Raw genomic sequence first — 25,924 nt, 5'->3', positions numbered from 1 at the left:
GCATGCATATCAAACATTATTATTACTAACATGTTACTAGCTGTACCAAACTGGCATGATGCAACATCCCCGAAGGACCTTGTTTTACCAAGGGACCGCTGCTCAGCCCGAAGGCCTGCAATTTACGAGGTGTCGTGTGGTCAGCACGACGAATTCTCTCAGTCGTTATTCTTGGCTTTCTAGACCAGGGCCGCCTTCTCACTGTCAGAGAGCTCCTCAGTTGTAATCACGTACGCTGAATGGACCTCGAACCAGCCCTCTAATCCAGGTAAAAATCCCTGACCTGGCCTGGAACCGAAGCCGGGGTCTCCGGGCAAGAGGTAGGCACGCTACCTCTACACCACGGGGCTGGCTGTTATTACCTTTACGTCCCACTAAATCCTTTTACGGTTTTCGGAGATTCCGATGTTCCGAAGTTTTGTCTCGCAGGAGTTAATTTATGTGCCGGTAAATCTACCTACATGAGGCTGGCGCACTACTGTACAGCACCTCAAAATACCACTATTAAACCCGCCAGCTTGTGCTCTGCCGTCTGAGCTACTCAACTCGGCAGCACAATTTGAGCAGAGGAAACAAAATCACCCACTTTCAAGATATTCTTCTTCTTCTTTCCTTTATCTGTTTACCCTCCTGCGTACCGATTTTCCCCTTAGACTCAGCGAGGGATCCCACCTCTACCGCCTCAAGGGCAGTGTCCTGGAGCCTCAGACTTCGGGTCGGGGATACAACTGGGGAGGATGACCAGTACCTCGCTCAGGCGACCTCACCTACTATGCTGAACAGGAGCCTTGCGGGGGATGGGAAGATTGGAAGTGAGAGACAAGGAAGAGGGAAGGAAGCGGCCGTGGCCTTATGTTAGGTACCATCCCGGCATTTGCCTGGAGGAGAAGTGGGAAACCACGGAAAACCACTTTCAGGATAGATGAGGTGGGAATCGAACCCACCTCTACTCAGTTGACCTCCCGTTTCAGCCCTCGTACGACTTTTCAAATTTCGTGGCAGAGGCGGGAATCGAACCCGGACCTCCGGGGGTGGCAGCTAATCACACTAACCACTACATTACAGAGGGATCACTTTCAAAATATTAATTAAATAATTTAATAAACTTTGATCGCGTAATCACTTGCCCCTCTCAGTAAATCTAAATTTATAACTGAAAGTTAAAGATCAACACAGAGGAAATCTAAAATAATAACACAAAATTGAAAACTGACACAGACAAATAGATTTTCCTAACATCACAAAGTTTAAATTTCACTGATTTCTCTACATCAGGTCCTTTCGTATAGTAAGTTATCGTTTTTTTTTTTTTAATGCTACTTGTTCGGGGCATCGACCAATAGAGATATTTTGCCCCTAATTGCATCATATGATATGAACCTGCGTGTAATTGGAATTGCGGAATTGCAGAGTGTTGAATGTGAGGAAGGGAACGTTAAGGACGACACAAACTCCCAGTCCCCAGGCCAGGGATATTAATCATTTACAATTAAAAACCCCTGTCCGGGCCGGGAATCGAACCCGGGGCCGCCGGGTGACACTTGGACGCATTTCCCCTTACACGTGTTCTAGTTACTCACACTTGGTGGTTTAGTTTGAACCAGGACAGTATCAATTGAAGCGAATACTGTTCTAGAATGAACCCGCCTTGGTGTCATGCCTAAATGATTTGACACCGTGGTAGCCGGGCCAAGTCCCGTTTGTCGAGAAACTTTCGTCATCAGCGTAGGACAGGTGGTGGCATACAATTTCTAATGACTGGATGCGTGCCAGTAACCTGGATTCATTTATTACAAATCTCCCCGCAGTGTCCATATGGTAAAAGGGCATATTACGCCGTTGATGGTGTTCCGTCCACCGGATGGGCGTTAAGCCTCGTGCAGAGCTCTTGGTGCAGTTCGATAGCAATGGCTATGAACCGGTACAAAGATTCACACTCTACCTTCCTGCTATCGTGTATCACGTCCTTCACCTCATCTCGTCAACTCTTCTGATGAGGTGTCCGGCTCCTTGGCTAAATGGTTAGCGTGCTGCCGTTTGGTCACGGGGGTCCAGGGTTCGATTTCCAGCAGAGTGGGGAATTTTAACCATGTTTGGTTAAAATGTATGTATGGATGTATATGTCACCTCCCCCATCATTTCATCCACATCACGACGCGCAGCTCGCCTATGGTCGTCAACTCAGAAGACCTGCATCTGGCGAGCCGAACATATCCTCGGACACTCCCGGCATTAAATGTCATACGCAATTCTGATGAGGTTAACGTTAGGAAGGGCATCCTGTCGTGAAAACAAGCTAACAAGTTTCATCTCACGTCATACCCGACCCCGTAGAGAAACGGGGCAACGATTGGACACATACACACTGCTCCAGAATTGAAATCTTGATCCCGGAAAGTCCAAATAATTATTTCCCTTTGAAACATCTCGTAAATTAGAACTGGTGTCCCCGTAGACAACGTAAATAAACTTCACTTTTACATGAAATAAATCACCGTGTGTTTACAGCTTCGGTAAAGACAGGCTGCAGTTAACGACCACACTAGAGCTATAAATCCAAGGCTCTGAAGGAGGCCATCTTGTCATGAAGGGAAGCAACCACTTCTGTCAGAGGGATTGACGGAATACAACAAACACATCAGCATGCAACAGGAATTGTAATTGTCAGATTCTGAGTGCGACGTTCCAGAGTACCAGACTTAAATTCTGACATTCGTACTAGTTATTCCGGGATTTTCGCCGTCGTTTCTGAAAAACAAAATAGAAGGTTTCGTTATTGCTGGTCCTAAGCTGCGTTCTCTACCTCAGCTTCAACAGAAGAAGCAGTAAAATTACACAGGGTAACAGAAAATGTATACACACGCCTGGGAAGTGGCTGTTACGTTGTACATAAAAGTAAACAATAATATTCTACTGGATTTATATCCTACGAAGGGAAACGTCATAATATGAACTTTTTTGCTAGTGGTTTTACGTCGCACCGGCACAGATAGGTCTTATGGCGACGATGGGATACGAAAGGCCTACCACGGAAAACCATCTTCAGGGCTGCCGACAGTGGGATTCGAGTCCACTCTCTCCCGGATGCAAGATCACAGCCCCGCACCTCTAACCGCACGGCCAACTCGCCCGCTAACATGAATGTAATCATTATATTTGAATGGTAACGTGCCGAAGTAGACCAAGCCCAAAATGGGATATTTTTACATAGAATAATCTACCGGTACGCAGTAATATTTCACAGTATCCTAGGGCTTCTACCTTTTATGCTAAAATCTAGGTTATGCCAGAACTGTCTGAAGTTCCCACTAACGACGCGGAAGTGGCATCAGAAAGTTGTTAGAAGCATAAGTTTGCTCATGCAAAATTCATTCTGCCAAAGTGAACCAAACACCAATGAAAAATGACATCCACCTCCACAAGCTGTATTATTGCTTTCAGAAACTTCGAAGCATGACTTCAGACCTGGCTCCTCACTTGTCAGACCTACGTGAGTCTGAGGAAGGATAACGATCTACTAGTGGTTGCAAGTTTCACAATGTACTGTATTTACAGCAAATACTGTATGATTGTATTTTTCTTGGTGGGGGGGGGGTATATTTATTTGTAATGCCTGAAAAAACAAAACTAACCATGTTCGTAGTCTAAAGCCCTGTAAAGACGGAGACATTTCTTGTGCCAGAACTGGTCCTTCTGTCGGTAGCATATGAACACACGATACCTTAAATTGTAAAAAATTATTTTCATCATTATGTTGCTAGCAGCTGAGGGTCTAACCTCACTCAATGCACATGCAATTCTTTCCAGAGCTTATTTTCTGGTGTGCAGATTATGGTAATATGGAGACTTGGTGTTCTATAAACAAGTCTCTTCTTTGCAGGCATCGATTAAACATTCTACTTTCTGCCTGCTCCTCTCAATTTTATCATACATAAACATTAATAGCACTATTTCAATAGCCTGTACCAAACTTCAATGGCTAGGAAGATGGAACAATATCTGGCGTCATTTGTTGGCATGCAATCTACAAGAAAATTCATTGCTTGCCACCAGATGGTAAGCAATGTCAATGTTTACACGAGAACATTGTGTTATTGCGCCACTTCTTGCGCAAGAAATGTCTCCGTCTGTACAGGGCTTTAGAAGGAACATTGGCGAATTGCCTGACTGATAATGGCATAAAATCAAATACGATGGAATGTTCAACTATCAGCAATGCTTACTGTCCCAATTTTGGCTGCCCATAGCGGTAATTTTACATGTTTATGCTTCTAGATAGATACTGGTGTAATACTGAATACGACAGGAAACTCAGCTACATATTCTAATTAGGTCAAATAAATAATTTTACCTATCCTTACAAATAGTATTTAAACACGTTTTCGGGCCTATAAAGAAATCTGGTAAGCACAAATATAAGCACATTCGAAGAATGATGCATTTATACAGTTGGGAGTTGAGAAACTCGAACATTCATTGTCCCCTATAACCTTGTCTGGAGCATACAAGCAATTACATTCGACTAGAAATGTAGTTTCTTTAAGGGATGCTTAAACATAATATTAAATATCAGGGCACTGAACTAATTAGGGATAAGGCCATGAAGGTCGCTGATAGCGTTACCATTCTGGAGTTCAATATCAATGTTGTCGAGAAAAAACTCGCTGACAAAAAGGTTTGGCGAAAAATAATGCACGAACAGATTTTGTTGATGGAGTGAAAATTAATATCGAACCAGACATTATGTTTCATCATCGGGAGAGAGACATTATTCCGCCATTCTTCAAGAGTTCTCTGGCCCACTTTGCCTCATTTTGAACAAGTCATAACTTATTTACGTTAGGAAGTCAGATCATGTTCTGTTGCACAAGGGGACGAAAATAGCCCGCCGCTTGGTTCACAATAAGACAATAAGAATTGGGGAGAGCTTAACTTCCATGTATATAAATGATTGAATTCGATACGAACGTGATATTCCAGATGTTAATTTCACTCGGAAAATTGTGTCTCTTTCACCGATGATAGATTTTGTGCTGTCTCTGTGAATTTCACAGTTAAATCAGGATTAGTCAGTATTCATAAGTTCAACTGATAAGTAAGGAACGATCTCGTTAGTGAATTCAACACCAAATGCAATCGCAGCCATGTGAAGAAGAATCACATAAAACAGTAGTAGAGTTGTAGTGCTAAGTGATCTAACTACCAAAAAGTAGTTTTTGAGTAAAAGGATAAAAATAGTATACAAGTGAAGGAAAATGCATGTTTAAATTTATTTAGCAGTGAAGTCATTGCAAAACATGTACATCAATGTTACCCAAAGGATGTCCGACTCGTTGGCTGAATGGTCAGCGTTCTGGCCTTCGGTTGAGAGGGTCCCGGGTTCGATTACCAGCCGGGTCGGGGATTTTAACCTTCATTGGTTCATTCTAATGCCTCGGGGCCTGGGTGGTTGTGCTGTCCCCAAAATTCCTGCAATTCACACACCACACATAACACTATCCTCCACCACAATAACACGCAGTTACCTACACATGGCAGATGCCGCCCGCCCTCATCGGAGGGTCTGCCTTACAAGAGCTGCACTCGGCTAGAAATAGCCACACGAAATTATAATTATACCCAAAGGATTATACAGTAGGTGCAATTCAACAAACAAAAGAGAAAAGGAAATTACGAAAACGAAAAAATGCTAGTTTTTGCTAGTTGCTTTACGTCGCACCGACACAGATAGGTCTTATGGCGACGATGGGACAAGGAAGGGCTAGGAGTGGGAAGGAAGCGGCCGTGGCCTTAATTAAGGTACAGCCCCAGCATGTGCTTGGTGTGAAAATGGGAAACCACGGAAAACCATTTTCTGGGCTGCCGACAGTGGGGTTCGAACCTACTATCTCCCGAATACTGGATACTGGCCGCACTTAAGAGACTGCAACTATCGAGCTCGGTACGAAAAAATGGAAATGATCTAAGTCCGTCCAGTTATTTCATGCGAACTGGACTAAGGGCAGGGGGCGTGAACATTAAACACGCAAAATATCATTGTAGAACTCCGTATTTTCCTCATCGATGAACTCAAGCATATTGCGAATGTCTTTCTTCTTGTTGTCAGGCAATGGTTGCACTTTAGGTAAGGTGGTTAGTTGAGCTGACAGAACATCATTGACAGTGATTCCTCTTCTTAAGACACGGCATGTCACTGAAGGTGTTCTTCTTGTACATAACAAAACCGGGATTATGTTTGGTCACTCGCAGGTAGGACACTTGAGTAATACCTAACTTCGCTACCTCAATATACATAGTTGATGCTTTGTTGGAATCGAAAAACGTTTCACTCAAATCTAATACCCGATATGATCTGGTAGGTCTTGCTGTAGTTATCACCTTCTTAATACCATTAAGTGTCTACATTTTCTAACGTTTTGCACGTTTTTCATTGAGAGCAAAATCTCTCTCTGACGATGAAAATCTGTGGCCAGACAAGAGTTATTTGTGTTCATCGGTGTCAAAATCCCTGAAGCTACCTGAAAAATGTATAAAAATAGAAGCACCCTATTTTTTTATCTGCCCTGCACAGTTGTCACTCCATGCACACAAATTCCTTTTGTAAGTTGTGAGTAATCCCAAGTTTATGGCTCGCAACAGACAAGATGCCATCTGATTTCCTCCACGGTCGGACTGTCCCTCATGCCACATGCACATAATTCCATCCGAAGTGTCGGCAATGTGAATTCCGAAGTTGCAGCACGATAATTGGCGACTTTATTTCATGCTACTGTGTGTTAGTTTAGGGAGTGAAAAAACCTTCTGCAAATCCATTGTAATGGTGCATGTGGTGCTGTCTGGTAGTGTGCTGAGTGTAGCATCATCTTTCATTCCCTTAAATGCCCTCTCTGACTTCCTGTGGTGTAATTGTAAGTCAACTTTATCCGACTTTGCTACAGATGGGTCTCTACTCCTTGTTTTCATGTGAAGTGAATCACAAGTTTTACAAGTGTCCACTCGAAGTCTCTTGAAAGACAGATTAGGGAAATCTTTCAGAAAGACCTTTCGATAAAACCTGTTCGACACGGCACTTTCAGGGTACTTAATTTGAACGGCACTGAAGAGCCTATTTACGTTCTTTTCTGGATTTAAGTACGCTTTATGTGATTTAGTGTGATTGTAGTGGCTCTGTTCTCTTGGGATGCTGTTATTATGGTTTCTTACCATTTGTCCGTCAAGATTAGAATATTTAACTAACTTCTTAGAACTCCCACGTTTATTCTTGAAAGTAGTCTCACCTCCTTTCTCTTAACAAGTGTTACAATCTTTTGTGGAGAGATTGCAAATATTTCCATGAAAGTGTTCTTACATACCCTCTTTAAATTTCTACTTCCGTCCGGAACTGTATAACTTACTGTGGCCTGCCTCCTGCTTTGCGAAGGCTCTGAATAATGACCATTACGTCGTCTCTGCACAGAAAGAAGTTGAATGAGCCCCATAAGGTAGCTTCCTTGCTCATTAAGTCTCAGTGCACGATATGATTAAAAAAGCTGGATGATCATATGCATTATCTCCTGACAGCTGTACTTGCATTTACCTATTTTCACCTGAAACAAAGAAGGTTCGTCTTGTAATGCCAAAATTGAATCTTACGGCATGTAATAACGTTCAACAAAGAATGAGTACTTTAGAAATCTTAACCAAACTTAAGAAGTACTAACCTGGTTTGAAGGCGCTCGTTTTGCTAGTTTCTCTATTTTGCTCCTTTGTGTAATGTAGGGCTTCACACTAAGTATAGCTTCATGCTGCTGAGTTCTATGCGATTTGGACGTTCGTCTCTTATCACTAAAAACTCTTGATTCAACATCGTCATCCATTGCAAACGGCAAAACAACAACACGTCTTAAGGCCTGTTTTCACATGTAGGACTGTGCTTCGGCTGTGCTTCGACCGTGCTACGGCGGTGTCGCCTACTCTGTCTTTTCACATGTAGGACTGTGCTGCGACTGTGCTGTGGGCATGTGGTCCTTGTTCATTGCATTTGTGCTCACAGGTTGGAGACATGGATCCGAACGAAGAAGACGTACCGTAGTTATCGCCTGTGCAGCGTACATTGTTTTACAACAAAAGAAGAATAAGTATAAAGGCATTCATGTTGTTGAACTAAACTTATCACTTGTTCGTCCATCTTTAAGGAAAACAACTGCGCCACACCTATTACTGCAAACTATCACACAATGTATCTCAACCAACGAGCACAGTACTCAGACAGCGCATTGCGCACTCTATGTTATTCTGTGCTCGTTGGTCACTGGATCACGTACGACCGAGTGCTTCCGATTACCACCGAAATAAGACGGAAGTCCGGCTTGGCGACACTAGGGCGACCGTTTGTAATTTTCACATGTGGTACTGTGCTGAGACCAGGCGACGACTGTGTGGGCCGTAATCGCTCTGCTTGGCGATCCATGACAGCACGGTACCAACACGGTAGGGACACAGTCCTACATGTGAAAATACTCAACTGCTGTTCAATGCAAATGGAATGGTTTATACTGTTTGGCGATTGCGGACGACACAGCACGGTCGCAGCACAGTCTTACATGTGAAAACAGGCCTTAACTGTGGCGGCAGTGTAAGTCACTACCGTCACGCCACTACCGGCACTTAGATCAAGTAGCACAGCAGGAGCACTGGACATACAGGTACGGCCATCTGTTGACGCTTATTACAACTACCAGGAAAGAAATTGGAGCTTGCATCATATAGCACTGCCTTGGCGCTGCCACATAGATCACTTCAAGGAGAAAAACTAACAACACGACATTTTGGCACTTAGATCACTTAACACTACAACTCTACAGTTCATCTTCTCAAGCGATGCAAACAGTTAGTTGTAAAGAGACCCACTATCTCCCGGATGCAATCTCACAGCTGTGCTCCCCTAACCGCATGGCCACCTCGCCCGGTAATGGCGGATCATACCCCAATATAATTGGTATTCAACCGAGGGCACAGGAAGACATAACTAAGTGTAGTGACATTCTGAAATACTTATCTTTTCATTAGAGACAGTGAGTTTCTTTACGCGTGTCCCAGTTGACCGGCATGTTTAGCCGAAGTGCACCTTATCGCATGTATAGGAATTAATCTACATTATTGCTGATCCCAGATAACTGAAAAAAAAGAAGGCTAGGAACGAAGGAAGGAAGGCAGAAGGAATACACTGGCTGCCAGTTAACCAATACCTGGTTAGGTCTACCAGTCATCTATATATATAAAATAACTTGTCCTGACTGACTGACTGACTGACTGACTGATTCATCATCGCAGAGCCAGAACTACTGGACGTAAAGAAATGAAATTTTGGGGATATATTCATATTAAGATGTAGGTGCTCGCTAAGAGAGGATTTTTGGATATTCCTTCGCTAAGGGGGTGCAAAGAGGGGTGAAATTTTAAAATGAGTGTGTCTATATCTCGAAAGTTAAAAAGTTTACAGATGTAAAAATTGGTATTTAGAACCTTCTTTAAAAATATGGAAACACGTATTTTTTGTTTTCAGAAAATCCCAATAGGAGGGGTGAAAAGGGGTGAAAATGGGGGAAATGGGTTGAATGCCCTTAATCAGGATACCAGTACTTATATCTCAGAAACTGAAGATATTATAGACCTGAAAATTGGTACTTTTGATCTCTTTTAAAAATAAGGAAACAAGTATTTTTTTGTTTTTGGAAAATCCAATTAATGGGAGGGTGAAAAGGGGGTGAATTTTTAAAATGAGTGAATCCATATCTCCAAAGTTTTAAAGTTTTCAGATGTGAAAATTGGTATTTAGAATCATCATTAAACATAAAGAAACACGAATTTTTTTGTTTTCGGAAAATCGCAATAGGAGGGGTGAAAAGGGGTGAAAAAGGGGTTGAATGCCTTTGATGAGGCTACTTATATTTCAGAAACTGAAGATATTACAGACCTGAAAACTGGTGTTTGGGATCTCCTTTAAATGTAAAGAAATACGTATTTTTTTTGTTTTTGGAAAATCCAAATATTGAGGGGCGAAAAGGGCGGTGAATTTTTTAAAATGAATGTGTCCACATCTTAAAACGTTAAAATTTACAGATGTAAAAATTGGTAGTTAGAATCTCCTCTAAAAATAAAAGAACACGTATTTTTTGTTTCCTGTAAATCCCAATAGGAGGGGTGTAAAAGGGTGAAAAATGGGTTGAATGCCTTTAATGAGGATACATATATCTCAGAAACGGAAGATATTACAGATCTGAACATTTGTATATGGGATCTCCTTTAAAAATAAAGAAACACGTATTTTTTTAGTTTTTGGAAAATCCTATTAATGGCGGTTAAACAGAAGTGACAAATTGGGGTGAATTTTTGGAAAGATTATCTTGGAAACGTAAAATGTTACAGACGTAAGAAGTGGGTGTTTGTAATCTCCTGTAAATGTAAAGAAACATAGGTAATTTGTTTTTGGAAACTCCACTTAAGGGGAATCCAAAAGGGGTTAAATTTTAAAATGAGAATTTTTACAGTATATCTAAAAAAACTTAACATGTTTCAGAAGTGAAAAATGGTATTTTTATCTCTATTAAACATAAAGAAACGTGTATTTTTAATTTTCGGAAATACCACTTGGGTGGAGGGGGGTGAAAGTGACTGAAAATTGTGTTGAATTTTTTTAATTAGGCTACTGATATCTTAAAAATGAAGATGTTACAGACGTGAAATTTGATATTTGCAATCTGCTTTAAAAGTAAAGAAACACGTATTCTCGGAAAATCCAATGAAGCGGAGGGAGGGGGTGAAAGAATTGAAAAATTAGTTGACCTTAATTTTATGAGAATATATACATCTAATAAAAACTAAAGTTGTTACAGACGTGAAAATTCGTATTTGGATCTCCTTTAAAAACAAAGAAAAACGCGTTTTGGGGGGAAACCATCTTGGGGGGCGGGAGTGTAAAGGAGTTGAATTCCTTTCATGAGGACACATAAATCAAAAAGTGAAGAAGTTAGAGTCGTGATAATTGGTATTTAGAAGATTCTTCACTATTAAAGAAACAAGTATTTTTTGCGGGAAAATTCACTTAGGGGGGGGGGGGGGGTAGTTTGAAATGAAGTGACAAGAATAAATTATATTTATGGGGATACTTATATCTCAAAACTGAAGGTAATAGACGTGAACATTGGTGTTTGGAATCTCCCTTAAACATAAAGGAACACGCCTTCTTTCAATTTTTTTTGGTGGGGGGGGGCTTGGCAGTAAGAACTAACGGCGGTGGGGTGTAAAAGGAGGTGAGACCAATTGATTTTACTGTTCTTAATGTACTTATAAGGATCCTCCGTTGCTCAGGCGTCAGCGCGCCGGCCTCTCACAGCTGGGTTCCGTGGTTCAAATCCAGGTCACTCCATGTGACATTCGTGCTGGACAAAACGGAGGCGGGACAGGTTTTCTCCGGATACTCCGGTTTTCCCTGTCATCATTCATCCCAGCAACACATAATAGTAAGAATAAGAATAAGAATAAGAATAACATTAATAATAATAATAATAATATTAATAATAATAATAATAATAATAATAATAATAATAATGATGATGTTCAGGACCGTCGTCAAATGTGCGGACCGCGCTGGAAACGGCTCCTGGACGGGTAATGACTAAGAATGCAGTCCGGCCGCGGGTTCAGTGCCGCCAAGGCACCCAATATGACACCACGCCGGATCTCCTGAAGGATTTTATCAAGATTAAAAATGATTATAGGAAAATACGGTATGGCAAAGATTTACGGACCCAACTGACCGGGAAGAATACCTGAGGCTAGCCCGGGAAGTACGAAATCGATTGCTGGAAAGGATGATTGAAAAATGGGAGGAAACGTGCCGTAATCTAATAGAAAACGAGTCAGATCTGGAATTTTGGTGGATTCTCGCTGAAAACGTGTCAGATCGCGAATTTCGGCGGTTTATATATCTAAAACAATAAGCATTCAATTATAAATTTCAGTATAATACCGTAGCGAAGCACGGGTACCTTGCTATTTAAATATAAGGGTAGTTTCACTCCTGTTCTTCATTATACAGCAGCCAAGTATTCATCTATGCAAGGTTCTTTCCGAATCTAGGACTATTAAGTTTATGAATGAAATATACCACACTTTAGGTCAATGAGATATACCAGACAAACACAACAACTGTAATTATCTACGTCTTTAATACGCACTCTCCATACTAAATATACTGTAATATACCCAAAGGATGAAACACGGGTTGTAACTATTCTTTAAATAAAAGAGAAGAAGAGAAGTATGCTCCTAACATCTACTGTTACAAAAACTATGACTATGAGACTCTCGCTTTCAGGAAAATTCATCCACAGGGGAACCACATGATACATATCTACGCCAGCCGATATTTTTGATTTTAATAATAGATTATAACTTTTACAGTCACAGGTTAGACCATGTAATAGTCATTGCACTCGACTAGGTCCACAGTTTGGAGTCATTGTTTTGATTGTTGTGCCCTTTTATGTGTTTTAATTGGTATTTTCGACAGACTGACAGACATTTATTTAAAGAAACATTTAATACTTCTTCCGTATTTACAAGCCCTTTAACGTAGCCCAAACAGGGTGGATTCTCAGAGACATATGGGCAAGAAAGTAACGTAGTGGTCTTGCCCTAAGTATGATAGAATCCAGGTATTTACTGGTGTGGAACAAGGAAACCACGGAAAACCATCTCTAGGATGCTAGCAACCGAATTCAAACTCATTTTCTTCCGAATGGAATCTTACAACAATTCGTATACATTTGTGTATTCTCGTCCATAAAAAGTATTCTAGGTGGCTATTTAATGTCGTTTCATGCATTACTGTAACTGATTTACGTTTATACACAGTGGAATTTTTAAACTTAAACTACATTTGCGTTGCCTGCACATATTGTTTCGCGTACGGCTGCTATAACGCTCCTCACCCAAGGTACCTCTTGTGGCAACGCATGATTTCAATTAAATGTGGACATTGCATGGACTTGGATATCTCACCCGTGAATGCTCCATGGCTTCACAAAGCCACTTCAACAACATAGAAATTCCCTGCATGAGTCAATCACTGTGCCATGTTCAATTAAATCACCCTGTTTACAAATAAATGAACTCGTTTATGAAGTGAGGTAGAACCATTTTTTTTTTTTGCTAGTTGCTTTACGTCGCACCGACACAGATAGGTCTTATGGCGACGATGGGACAGGAAAGGGCTAGGAGTGGGAAGGAAGCGGCCGTGGCCTTAATTAAGGTACAGCCCCAGCATTTGCCTGGTGTGAAAATGGGAAACCACGGAAAACCATTTTCAGGGCTACCGACAGTGGGGTTCGAACCTACTATCTCCCGAATACTGGATACTGGCCGCACTTAAGCGACTGCAGCTATCGAGCTCCGTGGTAGAACCTTTATAAGTCACGGCAATGACGAATGGTTATTGTTAATAGTTGTTTTACGGCGCTACGACACAGAAAGTTCTTATATCGACGACGGGATAGAAAAGGCATAGAAATGGAAAGAAAGTGGCCGTAGCCTTAATTAAGGTACAGCCCCAGCATTTGCATGGTGTGAAAATGGGATACCACGGAAAACCATCTTCAGGACTGCCGACAGTGGGGTTCGAACCCACTATCTCCCAGATGCAATCTCACAGCTGTGCTCCCCTGACCGCATGGCCACCTCACCCGGTAATGGCGAATCATACCCCAATATAATTGGTATTCACCCGAGGGCACAGGAAGACATAACTAAGTGTAGTGACATTCTGAAATACTTAACTTTTCATTAGAAACAGTGAGTTTCTTTACGCGTGTCCCAGTTAACCGGCGTTTTTAGCCAAAGTACAGCTTATCGCATGTATAGGAATTAATCTACATTATTGCCGATCCCAGATAACTGAAAAAAAGAAGGCTAAGAACGAAGGAAGGCAGGCAGAAGGAATACACTGGCTGCCAGTTAACCAATACCTGGGTAGGTCTACCAGTCATTAAATATAAGGGTAGTTTTACTCCTGTTCTTCATTATCCCTACTTTGTTCTTCTAAATTCGTTCTCACCTGGTTACTAGATGACTCATTGAATGTGTCTGTTTATACAATGGTACATGATGCATATTACAAGAAATCCATATAGTCATATGGATCCATTTCTATTATATTGACTGCCTAGTTCAAATTCCACGCATCGGACAATACTTTTCCTATCCATTATTTCCCTAAGACTGGTCACGCCTCCCAGCCACATATGGACAGGCAGTCCATCACAACAATTTTCGTTGTGTTCATTTTCCTTTGCTACTCTCTAAAGAAAAATGAATCTTACCTTACTGTACTGTAGGAATATTGTTTGTATCACTTATTTACGCACTACGACAGAATAATATATTTAAGGTTGATTTTCCTTCACACGTAAGCACATGAAAATAAACACAAGTACAAATGTTCCGATGGACTGTATATCCATATGTGGCTGGGCTGGGAGGCGTGACCAGTCTTAAGGATAATAATTTACAGGAACGGCATTTTCAGATACGTGGTAATAGACCTAGGCCGTCGATATACTTACCATTTCCTTATACCTTATCCCTGTTGCTTTCCACATATGCTTTCCATCTTCTCAATTTTTCATTTCAAACTTTATTCTTTCATCATCCCAATCTCTATTCTATGTATCATGTATCCTCCCTTTCATCGATGTGGATTTGTTTTTCAAGTAATATTTCCCTTCTTAATTAGTCTTATGTCCCTCTTCTTAAACGTTTCCTTAACTTACGACCGCAAAATATCTGACTTGTGTGCAAAAGTGACACCATGAACTACTTCTCCAAATGTAATGACGCACAGTGAGCCATCTAGTGATCAACAATGGAACCACTTGGACGATAGAGCAACGGTCATTTTATTACATTCAATCCTTTCGGCACAGCTCTGATTCCATGATGCCCTGGGGATTGAGCCTGAGTCCTCCATGTGACACTCAGACACGCTACCCCGACACCACCGGACTAGCCACATTGTCTAATACGCGTGTGCTTTTTGGTTCCGGTGCTAGTGTACCCAAGTTCAATTTAAGGAAATAATTGTCACGAGATTTGATGTGAAACAATGTAGTTATTCTTTGGGGGACAGGGAATCTGAAGCTTCATGCCACACACTTCATTTGTGTTTATAGGAGGGTACACTTCGAACCATGACTTTGATACGTGCCTAGATACTCGAAGTAATGTTTTATCCCAGATTTTGTCTGGAGCGAGCGTAGGAAATGTGAGAGGACAAAGCAACTGGAAATCGCTGTAGTCGGGTAACAATACACGCATGCCTAATTTCCCACTTCTATCCTTTTAAATGTTGTAGTCAGACCCCACTGTCGGCAGCCTTGAAGATGGTGTTCCGTGGTTTCCCATTTTCACACCAGGCAAATCCTGGGGCTGTACCTTAATTAAGGCCACGGCCGCTTCCTTCCCATTCCCATGCATTTCCTGTCCCATCGTCGCCATAAGACCTATCTGTGTCGGTGCGACGTAAAGCAGCTAACAATAAAAGACATTTTCCGAATTATATGGGGTGGGTACTAATGTGTATCTGGCCCAGTTTTACGGCCAGATGCCCTTACTGACGAAAACAATATGTGGATGTATATATTCACAATTGCCTATTTCTGTCGTTGTTTGTACTGGGGTGTATTGTATGCATTACGAAGATGCGTATTAAGACGAGCACAAACACCCTATCTCCGAGCCATAGGAATTAGCAATTCACAGGTAAATTCTCCGGACCAGCCGGGAATCGAACCCGAGGCCCTCAGACCCGAAGAGCGGGACGTTGAATGCTACAATTAATCAGGTAAATAAGCAAAACGCAATGATAAGGTAAGTGCCGAATATCTCAAAATGTTAACTGGATGGTCATTGAAAGTCTATATCTGAACAAATACAACATACCTTCAAAAACCGTGTCTGAATGGCATGAGAAGAAATTCTGTTAAACGAGAGAGACCATTCCAATTAAAACAAGTATAGCGCAAACACTGTGCTCAAAGCGTTATCTGTGTTAGGGAAGTTAATACCTGTTTTACAATAAAATCAGCTCCAAACCGACATGTTAAATAACGGAAACGGCTCTGTCTGCTCCTAACTTAACTCCCGTGCGACTGCGGACTCGCTGCAAATCTCTGCTACTGCATGCCCGGAGCGTCGTCAGGCGTACTGGGAAAACAGAACCGGCTGCGTCTCCAGCTGCCTAGCCTAGCCCAGCCGAGCCGTCTCCAGGGGTTGCAAACTCTCCGTACTAACAAGGCATAGCCCTAACCACATCCCGTTTTCACGTGACGCTCCATTTATATGGTAAAGTTTGGACAATTAAATTGTCTTCAGAACATTAACAACATCTATCCTATGTGATGATAATACGAACATCATCATCCTTGGTTCAAAATCGACGTGGTCAGTTTGGCATTTAACGAAGGAGATCTGGAGTCGCAGATGATGGGTTTGAGTATTTACATCAACTGGTATCTAACCCTGGTTATAATTTACATCCAGAATCTCGCTGAGATAGTGTCATTCTCAAAGACCATGAGAGAAAGTCCATTAACCCACAATCTACTGTAAGGATAGCAGAGAAACAGTCAACTCACCCTGTGCTCTGTGGACAGAATGATGAAACAAATAAACAAGTTAGAAGTGTTATATTGTGTCATAACTACACAAAAATGATACCCTTTAACAAGCAATGGCATGCGGTGAACATATTCACTACCCCAGCAGCAAATAAGTTATTAAAAATAAACAGTCGTAGCCCCACTGCACTCTCTAAAGTCAAGGTTACCATTTTATAAGGCTGCATTTTTCGTGGAAAGGTCTACCTGAGAAAGATCCTTCAAGAATATTTACAACCACACGCTCACACATACTTGCCAATTGATATTCACGGCAGTAACGACACCATCATCACTTAATCTATAGCATATTTTAAACAATGTACTTACAGTTTCATCCGGTGACGCTTCGTGATAGTACAGTCATGGTTTTCACAAAAATACACTGGGACTATTTTTTTCTTTACTTAAAAAGCCTAATCTAAACCAATCAGCAAAATTTGACTGGTATTTTACCGTCGTTGAAGTTTTATAGTTTAACTCGCATACCGAGAGTACGTGCATCATTGACAAACGAGGTAAAATACTCGTCACGACGTATAAGACAAGGTTATATTCATAAATAATGCCACAGAACTCGCGAAACCTTCACCTATAATACAAGAGGAAAACTACAAAAATTCACTATATACCACCATCACAGACAACCATTCGCGCTTAACTCTATGTTCATGCTGGGCGACCTAAATATATTTCTGCGGCTATCGGAACACATACTACGCTACACCTGCCGTCAATGAATTGCTCGACAAAACTGTATATATGCCGAAACCCATGACCAAAATATATTCTTCTCTATCACAATTGATTTCAGATACTGGCCTTATTTTTATTAGCAAGTGGCTATACTGTTAAGATGTTGACATTTTTCATGCGGTCTATAGTGGTGTGGTGCTGAAGACTTCAAGTGTCAAGTGTTAAAACTAACAACCCTTACCTAACCTAGCTGGCCTGTCGCCTTAAATTACTGTTGAATCCCACTGTCGGCAGCCCTGAAGATGTTTTTCCGTGGTTTCCCGGAAACCACCTTATTTATACCTTAATTAAGGCCACGGCCGCTTCCTTCCAACTCCTAGGCCATTCCTATCCCATAGTCGCCATAAGACCTATCTGTGTCGGTGCGACGTAAAGCCCCTAGCAAAAAAAAATACTGTCGGGGAAGGGGCACAGCTCCGCCTCGAGGAAGCTTCAAGTGCATGCGTCGCCCAAGCGACCTTAAATTTTGCTGGTATAGCTCTCTCTATCGGAAGGAAACCCAGCTCGCTGGAGAAGCTGAACTGCGGTAGTGCGAGGGGATTGTCGAGACAGCTGTACTTGGCTTGGCTTAGATGTTTGCAAGTTTTTAAACATTATAAAAAGCTTTCTAAGGAATAATTAGAAAATGTTAATACAAATTTCTTTATCCCAGCGCTACTGGGGTAGATGGGGTTCAGTGCACGCCAATATTAACAAGGTCCTATTTGAATCAAGAGATGACAATGAAAATCCACAGTCTGCTTCCAGTCATTCGACCGGGTCAGGAATTGAATGAATGAAGTCCTCATCTAGCGGCGAGGATGGGAATTGTGCCGGCTGCTGAAGCCAGTCGCACTCTTCTGGGGCAATGATTAATGACTGACAGATGAAATGAAATGATATTGGAGAGTGTTACTGGAATGAAAGACGACAGGGAATTCCGGAGTACCTGGAGAAAAACCTGTCCGGGATCCGCTTTGTCCAGCACAAATCCACATGGAGTGACCGGGATTTGAACCACGGAACCCAGCGGTGAGAGGCCGGCGCGCTGCCGCCTGAACCACGGAGGCTTTCTGAATTAAGAGATATGTCGGAAAAATCCTTTGAAGGGACTAAAAAGCTGGCTGATGGTAAACAGCATTTACAGTATACTGGAATGTGAAGAAAATTGGTGCATCTCCATGTAAATCAGTAAAGATTTGTAAATACGTTGTATGGACAGTGAGTTTCGTTGAACGGTTGGCCGGCAGGTACACCCGGCTTATCTGACTCTCGTTGACTCCTCACTGCCAGCTCCGTGGCGTAGCAACAAGGACTGCACTTCCCTCACTTTATCCGCGCATGTCATCAGATGACAACTGAAATTTAAAACAATTAAGAAATAAGAATGATGAAAATTAGTACTGTAATTAAGAATTAATAAAATAAGCTCGTACCTTACGACAATATATGTTGGAAATGTTCTCCTCCTGCATTCACACTTTTCTGGCATCCTCATAGGAAACTCAGATTCACACGCTTAAGTTCGTTTTCCGAACTGAGACTATTTTAACATTTTCGTACCCCGTCATGCTAAGTTCTACGAAACCGCGAAACTCGGCTTCTTGTCCAAGTAGTCCTAGTGATTTTGTAGGCGTATGTTCTAATCTTTGTGCGATGTCATTTACTTTTACCTCGTTAAGTACACGTCTTTAACACTTCGCTTCTAATCGAGTAAAGAACCCGTTCCTCTCAATTTGTTGACGAGTTTACGCACGGTATCTCTATGTGGAGGCAGTACACCTGGAAAATGCGTTACATATCGCCTACCTACTTCCCAGCAAGCCTCTGTTTTCAATTAATTATCTTAAAAAAACACCTTCATCTACCATATACACATGTGAGAATTACACCCCAAAATAAAACTTTACAACTCGAGAACAGTTGGAGCGAAAGATCAACACTTATTACGCGTTCTAAACACGAACCTGAACTACGAAGTGCGGGCATTCCCATGCTGAGGCTGCGCTGTGTAACGGGAAGTGATGAGTCAACGGGAGGCAGACAAGGTGGGGGCGCCTGCCGGCCAACCGATGAGAGAAACTCACTACACATACAGTGTAATTCAGCAGCCCCTTCCAGTATCGTTTGCTGCAGCCCAACTAACGTGCGCATTGTTATAGGGGTGCTATTCCCCTGTAGGCGTGCTGTATGGTACTGGTGTTCAGTACGCACGTTTTGCAAATGATTCTGAACTCTTGTGAAATGTTATATCATCCGTTCACAAAACATGACGCCTTGAAATCACGGTGAAACTTCGTTTTACCATATAACTATGTCAATAGGTCGTACTACGTGACCGGGGTGTAAGAAAGAGTGAAATCAATGCGTAAAACTAGGTAGCAATGCAGTAGTCCGCCCCTGTGCTGTAGTGGTTAGTGGATTAGCTGCCACCCCCGGACGACCGGGTTCGATTTCCGGCTCTGCCACGAAATTTGAAAAGTGGTACGAGGGCTGTAACGGCGTCCAATCAGCCTCGGTAGGTCAACTGAGTAGACGGGGTTCGATTCCCTCCTCAGCCATCCTCTAAGTGAGTTTCCGTTGTTTCCCACTTCTCCTCCAGGCAAATGCTGGGATGATACCTAACTTAAGGCCACGGCCGTTTCCTTCTATCTTCTTTCTCTAACCCTTCCGATTTTCTCATCCTCCGCAAGGTCCATGTTCGGCATAGAGGGTGAGGCCGCCTGGGCGAGGTACTGGTACTTATCCCAAGTTGTATCCCCGACCCAATGTCTCACGCTACAGGACACTGCCCTTGAGACGGCAGAGGTGGGATCCCTCGCTGAATCTGAGGGAAAAGCCAACCCTGGAGTGGTTCTCGGATGAATCGCGCTTCCACAATAATGGGAACGTCAATGCACTATTTGAGTCCGCACAAACCTCACTGGGTGCGAGGGGCGGCCCATCAAGTACGATGGAGGGTGAATGTTTGGTGTGGAATCTTGGGAGTTCGCCTGATTTGACCTTATTACTTTGCTGGCCATAGGATGGGCCCACGCTACGTGCTCTTGCGTGGTCGTTTGACGATGTGGTTGCAACAGGGAGCTCCACCAATTTCGACTTTGCCCGTTCGTAACCATCTGAATGAGGAACTGCCAGGGAAGTGGATAGGACGAAGAGGCTCTGTTTCCAGCCAGATCACCGGATTTAATGCCGTTAGACTTTTCCTTCCCTCTTCCTTGTTTATCCCTTTCCATCGTCTCATCCTCCGACAAGGCCCCAGTTCAGCATTGCAGGTGAGGCCGCCTGGGCGAGGTACTGGTCATTCTCCCCAGTTGTATCCCCAACCCAAAGTTTCACGCCCTTGAGGCGGTAGAGGTAGGACCCCTCGCTGAGTCCGAGGGAAAAACCAAACCTGGAGGGTAAACAGATTAAGTAAGTAAGTAGACTTCTTACTGTGGGGAATTTGAAGAACGTCGTTTACACTCAAGCGCCGGAAAACCCCGACCAGCTCCGGCAACTCATCACGGACGTCTGCCGAGCAATTACACCTGGACTGCTTCAGAGTGCAAAATGCTCTATTGGAAACCGGGCCCGAATGTGCATAAAGGAAAACGGTCATCACATCGAGCATTTGCTGCGGTAAAACATCGTCAGGGCAGTTGTGTTCCTATTAGATCCTGTCTGTATCTGTCAGGGCTGCTACCTAATCGGCCCTTCTTAGGGCCACAAACACATTCATTCACACACAATGTGCATGAAAGCGGGTGTTGAACTTACATTGAGTGCAGTACGTATTAAACAAGTATTTGAAAACTTCGTAATCTTCACCCCGGGCTAGAATCTCCCAGCTGACACGCAAGCCCGCTCCGTCACGCCTTTACTAACTACACTACGGTTCCGTACGGCACATTTGGCAGCTTAGAGCAAGTATTAGGTTCACTGCGGTTTCGTCGGCGTGTTAGGTTCATATGATCTAGGAGGCACACGCATGTCTTCCAGTGCTTACTACGAGTAAAACATTACGGCGTCCTATCAAGGTGAGGCGGTAAATACCATGATATCCGGTTGTGTTGTCTGTGCATACTGGTAGGGCAGATGTTTTCAGGACGGAATGCACATTGTGGGTTGCATAAAACTACATTGGAAGGGGTGGCTAAATCACGATATATACCGTGTGGTTCACTATCCCCTTATGTATTTCGGAGGTAGGTAACCCAACTAACGCGTATATCATATTCATCCTAAAAACATTAGTACGTGCTTCTTTATGGCGTTAGTACAAGCATACCGTTTGTATGATGCTCGTGAATTAAGTAGGAACCATTAACGGCATCTATTACTTAAACTATAACGAATGTGGAAAACTATCACAGCTGTGAATAACATTATCTTACGTTTGGGCATGAAGTTCTTCATAAGGAATGCAACTTGCTGACAGTGCATTTTGGCTCACTGTAGCTAAGGTGGCTATACCACGCATCACTGCTGTTGCACCAGCAGAGCTGTGTGGTAGTATGTTCAAAAACAAGCTGGTACAATTCTTTTAATTAATGCCGTTTGCAGTGACTGTAATATGGCCGCATATCATCTTGTTCCAAAGAGTGCATTTTTATTTTATTCCTAAAAGGGGCCGTTTTATCCTATGTTTGGTAACCAGGTAGGACTACGACGTTATGGTCTGTAGGTAGGAGGTAGGGTACCCAGCATAATCAGAGAAACAAGTGTTCGAAATGTTAACTAATTCACAGTGTTCGTTTAACAGTTTACCATTACGGTGTACGTAGCATACATTTTAATTCGACTGTACTTCTTTCTTTCTCTCTTTCTTTCTTTCTTTCTTTCTTTCTTCCTTAATCCGCTTACCCTCCAGAGTTTTTTTCCTCAAACACAGTGAAGGATCCCACCTCTACCGCCTCAGGGCAGTGTACAGGAGCATAAGACTTTGGGTCGGGGATAAAATGGGGGAGGGGTACCAGCACCTCGCCCAGGCAACCTCACCTGCTATGCTGAACAGGGTCTTGTTGGAGGATGTGAAGTTTGGAAGGGATGGGCAAGGAAGTGGGCCGTGGCCTTAAGTGAAGTAACATCCCGGCATTTGACTGGAGGAGAACTCGGAAACCACGGAATACTACTTCGAGGATGGCTGAGGTGGGAGTAGAAACCCCTCTACTCAGTTGACCTCCCGAGGCTGAGCAGAACCCTTTCCAGCCTTCGTGCAACTCTTCAAATTGCGTGGCAGAGCCGGAAATCGAACCCAGGCCTCCGAGAGTGACAACTAATCACAGTAACCTCTACACCATACTAAAGGACTCAACAGTACTTTCTCCATAAATTAGCAACAATTCAACGAACTTTCCATAGGAATACATCGTGAGGAAATTAATAAGTGCTGTGATGTGACCTGGTGGACGTGGATTATTATCATTATTATTATTTGTGTGCGTTGGATATGGTAGGTTGTGGATTCGAATCCCATGCTGGCGTGAAAATGATCTTCCTCGGTTTCCCATTTTCACCACCAGGAAAATACCGGGACGGTACCTTAATAAAAGACCAGGGCCTATTTCTTTCCCAACCCTTCCCTACCCTACCCATTCTTAGGGGAAAAGACGCCAAATCAGAGCGCACACCTTAAAATCGATAACAAAAATATTATTGTATTTTTTATTGTTGTATTATTATCTTCCTTTCTTAATCTGTTTACCCTCCAGGGTTAGCTTTTCCCCTAACGCCTCAAGGGCAGTGTCCTGGAGGGGTGGGGGATACACCTGGGGAGGATGACCAGTGCCTCGCCCAGGCGGCCTCACCTGCTATGCTGAACACGGGTCTTGGTGCGGGATGGGAATATTGGAAGGGATAGACAAGGAAGAGGGAATGAACCGGCCGTGGCCTGAAGTTAGGTACCATCCCGCCATTTGCCAGGAGGAGAAGTGGGAAACTACGGAGAATCACTTCCAGAATGGCTGAGGTGGGAATCGAACTCACCTCTACTCAGTTGGCCTCCCGAGGCTGAATGGACCTGTTTCCAGCCCCGGTACCACTTTTCAAATTTCGTGGTGGAGTCGGGAATCGAACCCGGGCCTCCGGGGGTGGCAGCAAATCACGCTAACCACCACACAGCGGAGGCGGACGTTGTATTATTGTACTACTTATTGTTGTGTAGTTGTATCTCGGCTAAAATGGAGCACCTCTGTCGTTCAAGAAAGTTGCCTTACGCTGGATTCGGACCACTACGCTGCCGATGCTCACACATCTCGAGCTCTAGCGCTCAACCGATTCAGCTAAGAAGTCAACCTGTACCATGCTTGCTGTAATTTTAGTACATACTTATGGTCGTTCCACCTCGAAAGTTAACATACGTTGAACCCATAATTCTACGATGAAAAATAATTCCAGATATTTATTTCAGCTACAAATAACTTTTTTCAGAGTAGCCATGTTTTTTATTTCAAGAGCCTCACTCTCTCGTAGGAAAAGAACTCACCGTGCCAAGGAAGCCGCGAGCTCGTGAAATGCCGGGATACTTCGGTTGACCTCGACTAATGAATAATTTATCAATTTCGGAAAATCCTTCATAACGAGAGATTTTGGTGACATGGTTAATCCAGGAATAAAGAATCTAAATTATTAATAAACCTTACGTGAAGATAGAATCCACAGGGTAAATATAAATGCAGTTAAGCCTGGAGGAAAGTTAGCGTCATACACGCAGATGTGCGACACGTGTCGAGGTCGATTGCTGAAGAAAGACCGCGAAACGACGTGTCAGAAATAAATTCATTACGCCCGTTGTATGTAAGGGAAAAATATAAAATTTACACCATAATGAATTATAAGTCTGTCGGAATTTATGGAATAAATTTCAAGAAAATTGGTCTAGTGGATGTGGAATTAGCAGATTGCACCTTCGAGCTTCATGGTGAGGCTTGCGTCATCTCAGAAGGTATATAAGAAATCCACTCCACCTACACTTTTTCATTCTATCTGGAGATCTGGATGGTGAAACCCACGTCGCTCGTCTGCAAGAAAGTGCGGGGTTTAGTTCTCAAAATCACTTGTTACATATTCGTGTCAATAGTTCAAGTAGAATATTAAATGGAAGGTGATAGAAATTTTCTTGAGCTTCCAGCGATGAAAACTGTGAAGGCATAGATATCTGTTGAAAATAAGTAGTTGATTTTCTCTCCGTATTACAATTGTGTGTGTTTGATATTGTCAAAGGGAGCCTGGAGGCTAGCCAGTGAGGTCTGATTTTTGTTATCTAATTGAAACACCTTTCCAGCAATAGGGTGGACGAAAGCAGGGTCCTGGGGAAACAGTGGCAGTCGCCAGTTAAGGAGGATACTCGTCGCATGTTAAAACGCGAAGGAAGTGCGCCATTTGCGGTGTTAACCGTTAACGAGTGTAAAATCTGTGTATTTTAAGTTATATATATTAGAAATTGATGTCTAATGTAGCCATGAACGGTTAAACACGAGGACAGCTGGCTAAATGTGGCCGGAATCTCCAGGATGACTACTATTACAGGTCTGTGTCTATATTTTGTATAAATGGTGTAGTTTAGAATTTGTTTGTCCCAATAAAATTTTCAGTGCGTGTGTCGAATTAATATTTAATAATGATCAGGCGAATGTGTTATATTTCTGGTCGCCGTGTGAAACTCTTCAGGGCAGTAAGATTCATGTCGAGAAACTGTAAAGTGCGAAGTTTAAAATATGTGTTAAAATTATTTGAGATATGGTTCAAACTGAGTAAAGTTAGAAAGGTGACAACGATAATGTAGTCGTGGGGAATGCCTTAATTCCGAATATCGTATGAGTTCAGAATTTTTTTGTCGGAATAATATTAATAATAATAATTACAACAGGAAAATTTTTCTATGTTAAACGTGTAGTTAATAGATATGTTGAGTAAGATTTGCGTTCATCTCGAAATCCAGTGGAGTCTGATAAAGTTCTATTTATTCATGGGAAGTTTTTTTTTGTGACTCCTTGTTGTCTGTGATATAGGAAATCACGGTTTGTTATTGTATTCTTGAGGTCCGAAAGTTGTAGTAAAAATAAATGGATAGATCATTATAAATTTGTTCGTGACGGGATTATTGAGGTTTGAAAAAGTTTGAAACAGGAAGAAATGGATTGAGGCGGAATAATATGTTGAGATAATAGTTGTGTAGATGTCGAAGGCAAAGGAAGCCTCTATTTCATGTGTGATGCCGCCATGGTAGGCGATGAAGATGAATTTTTGAGACAGGCTATATTTGTTGATGGCGAAGAATTTTTGAGACAGGCTATATATTAAATGTTATATTTCTGAGACAGGCTGTAGTGAGATTCCGCTAACAATCCGGAACAGCTGGCCGGGTGAAGGTTGGTTAGAAATGAGGGCTTTGTCACGCACATTATGATTTCAAGTTAAGATCTCCCAGTGAAAAACAATTTCTGTAGAAGATTGTAGCTCTTGGCCGTTAAGTCCAAGTGACGATTTATGTAAAGTCAGCATAATGAATATTA

The sequence above is a fragment of the Anabrus simplex genome, chromosome 2 (genome assembly GCF_040414725.1).
Source record: "Anabrus simplex isolate iqAnaSimp1 chromosome 2, ASM4041472v1, whole genome shotgun sequence".
NCBI lineage: Eukaryota > Metazoa > Arthropoda > Insecta > Orthoptera > Tettigoniidae > Anabrus > Anabrus simplex.
Note: the sequence above shows the minus strand (reverse complement) of the source record.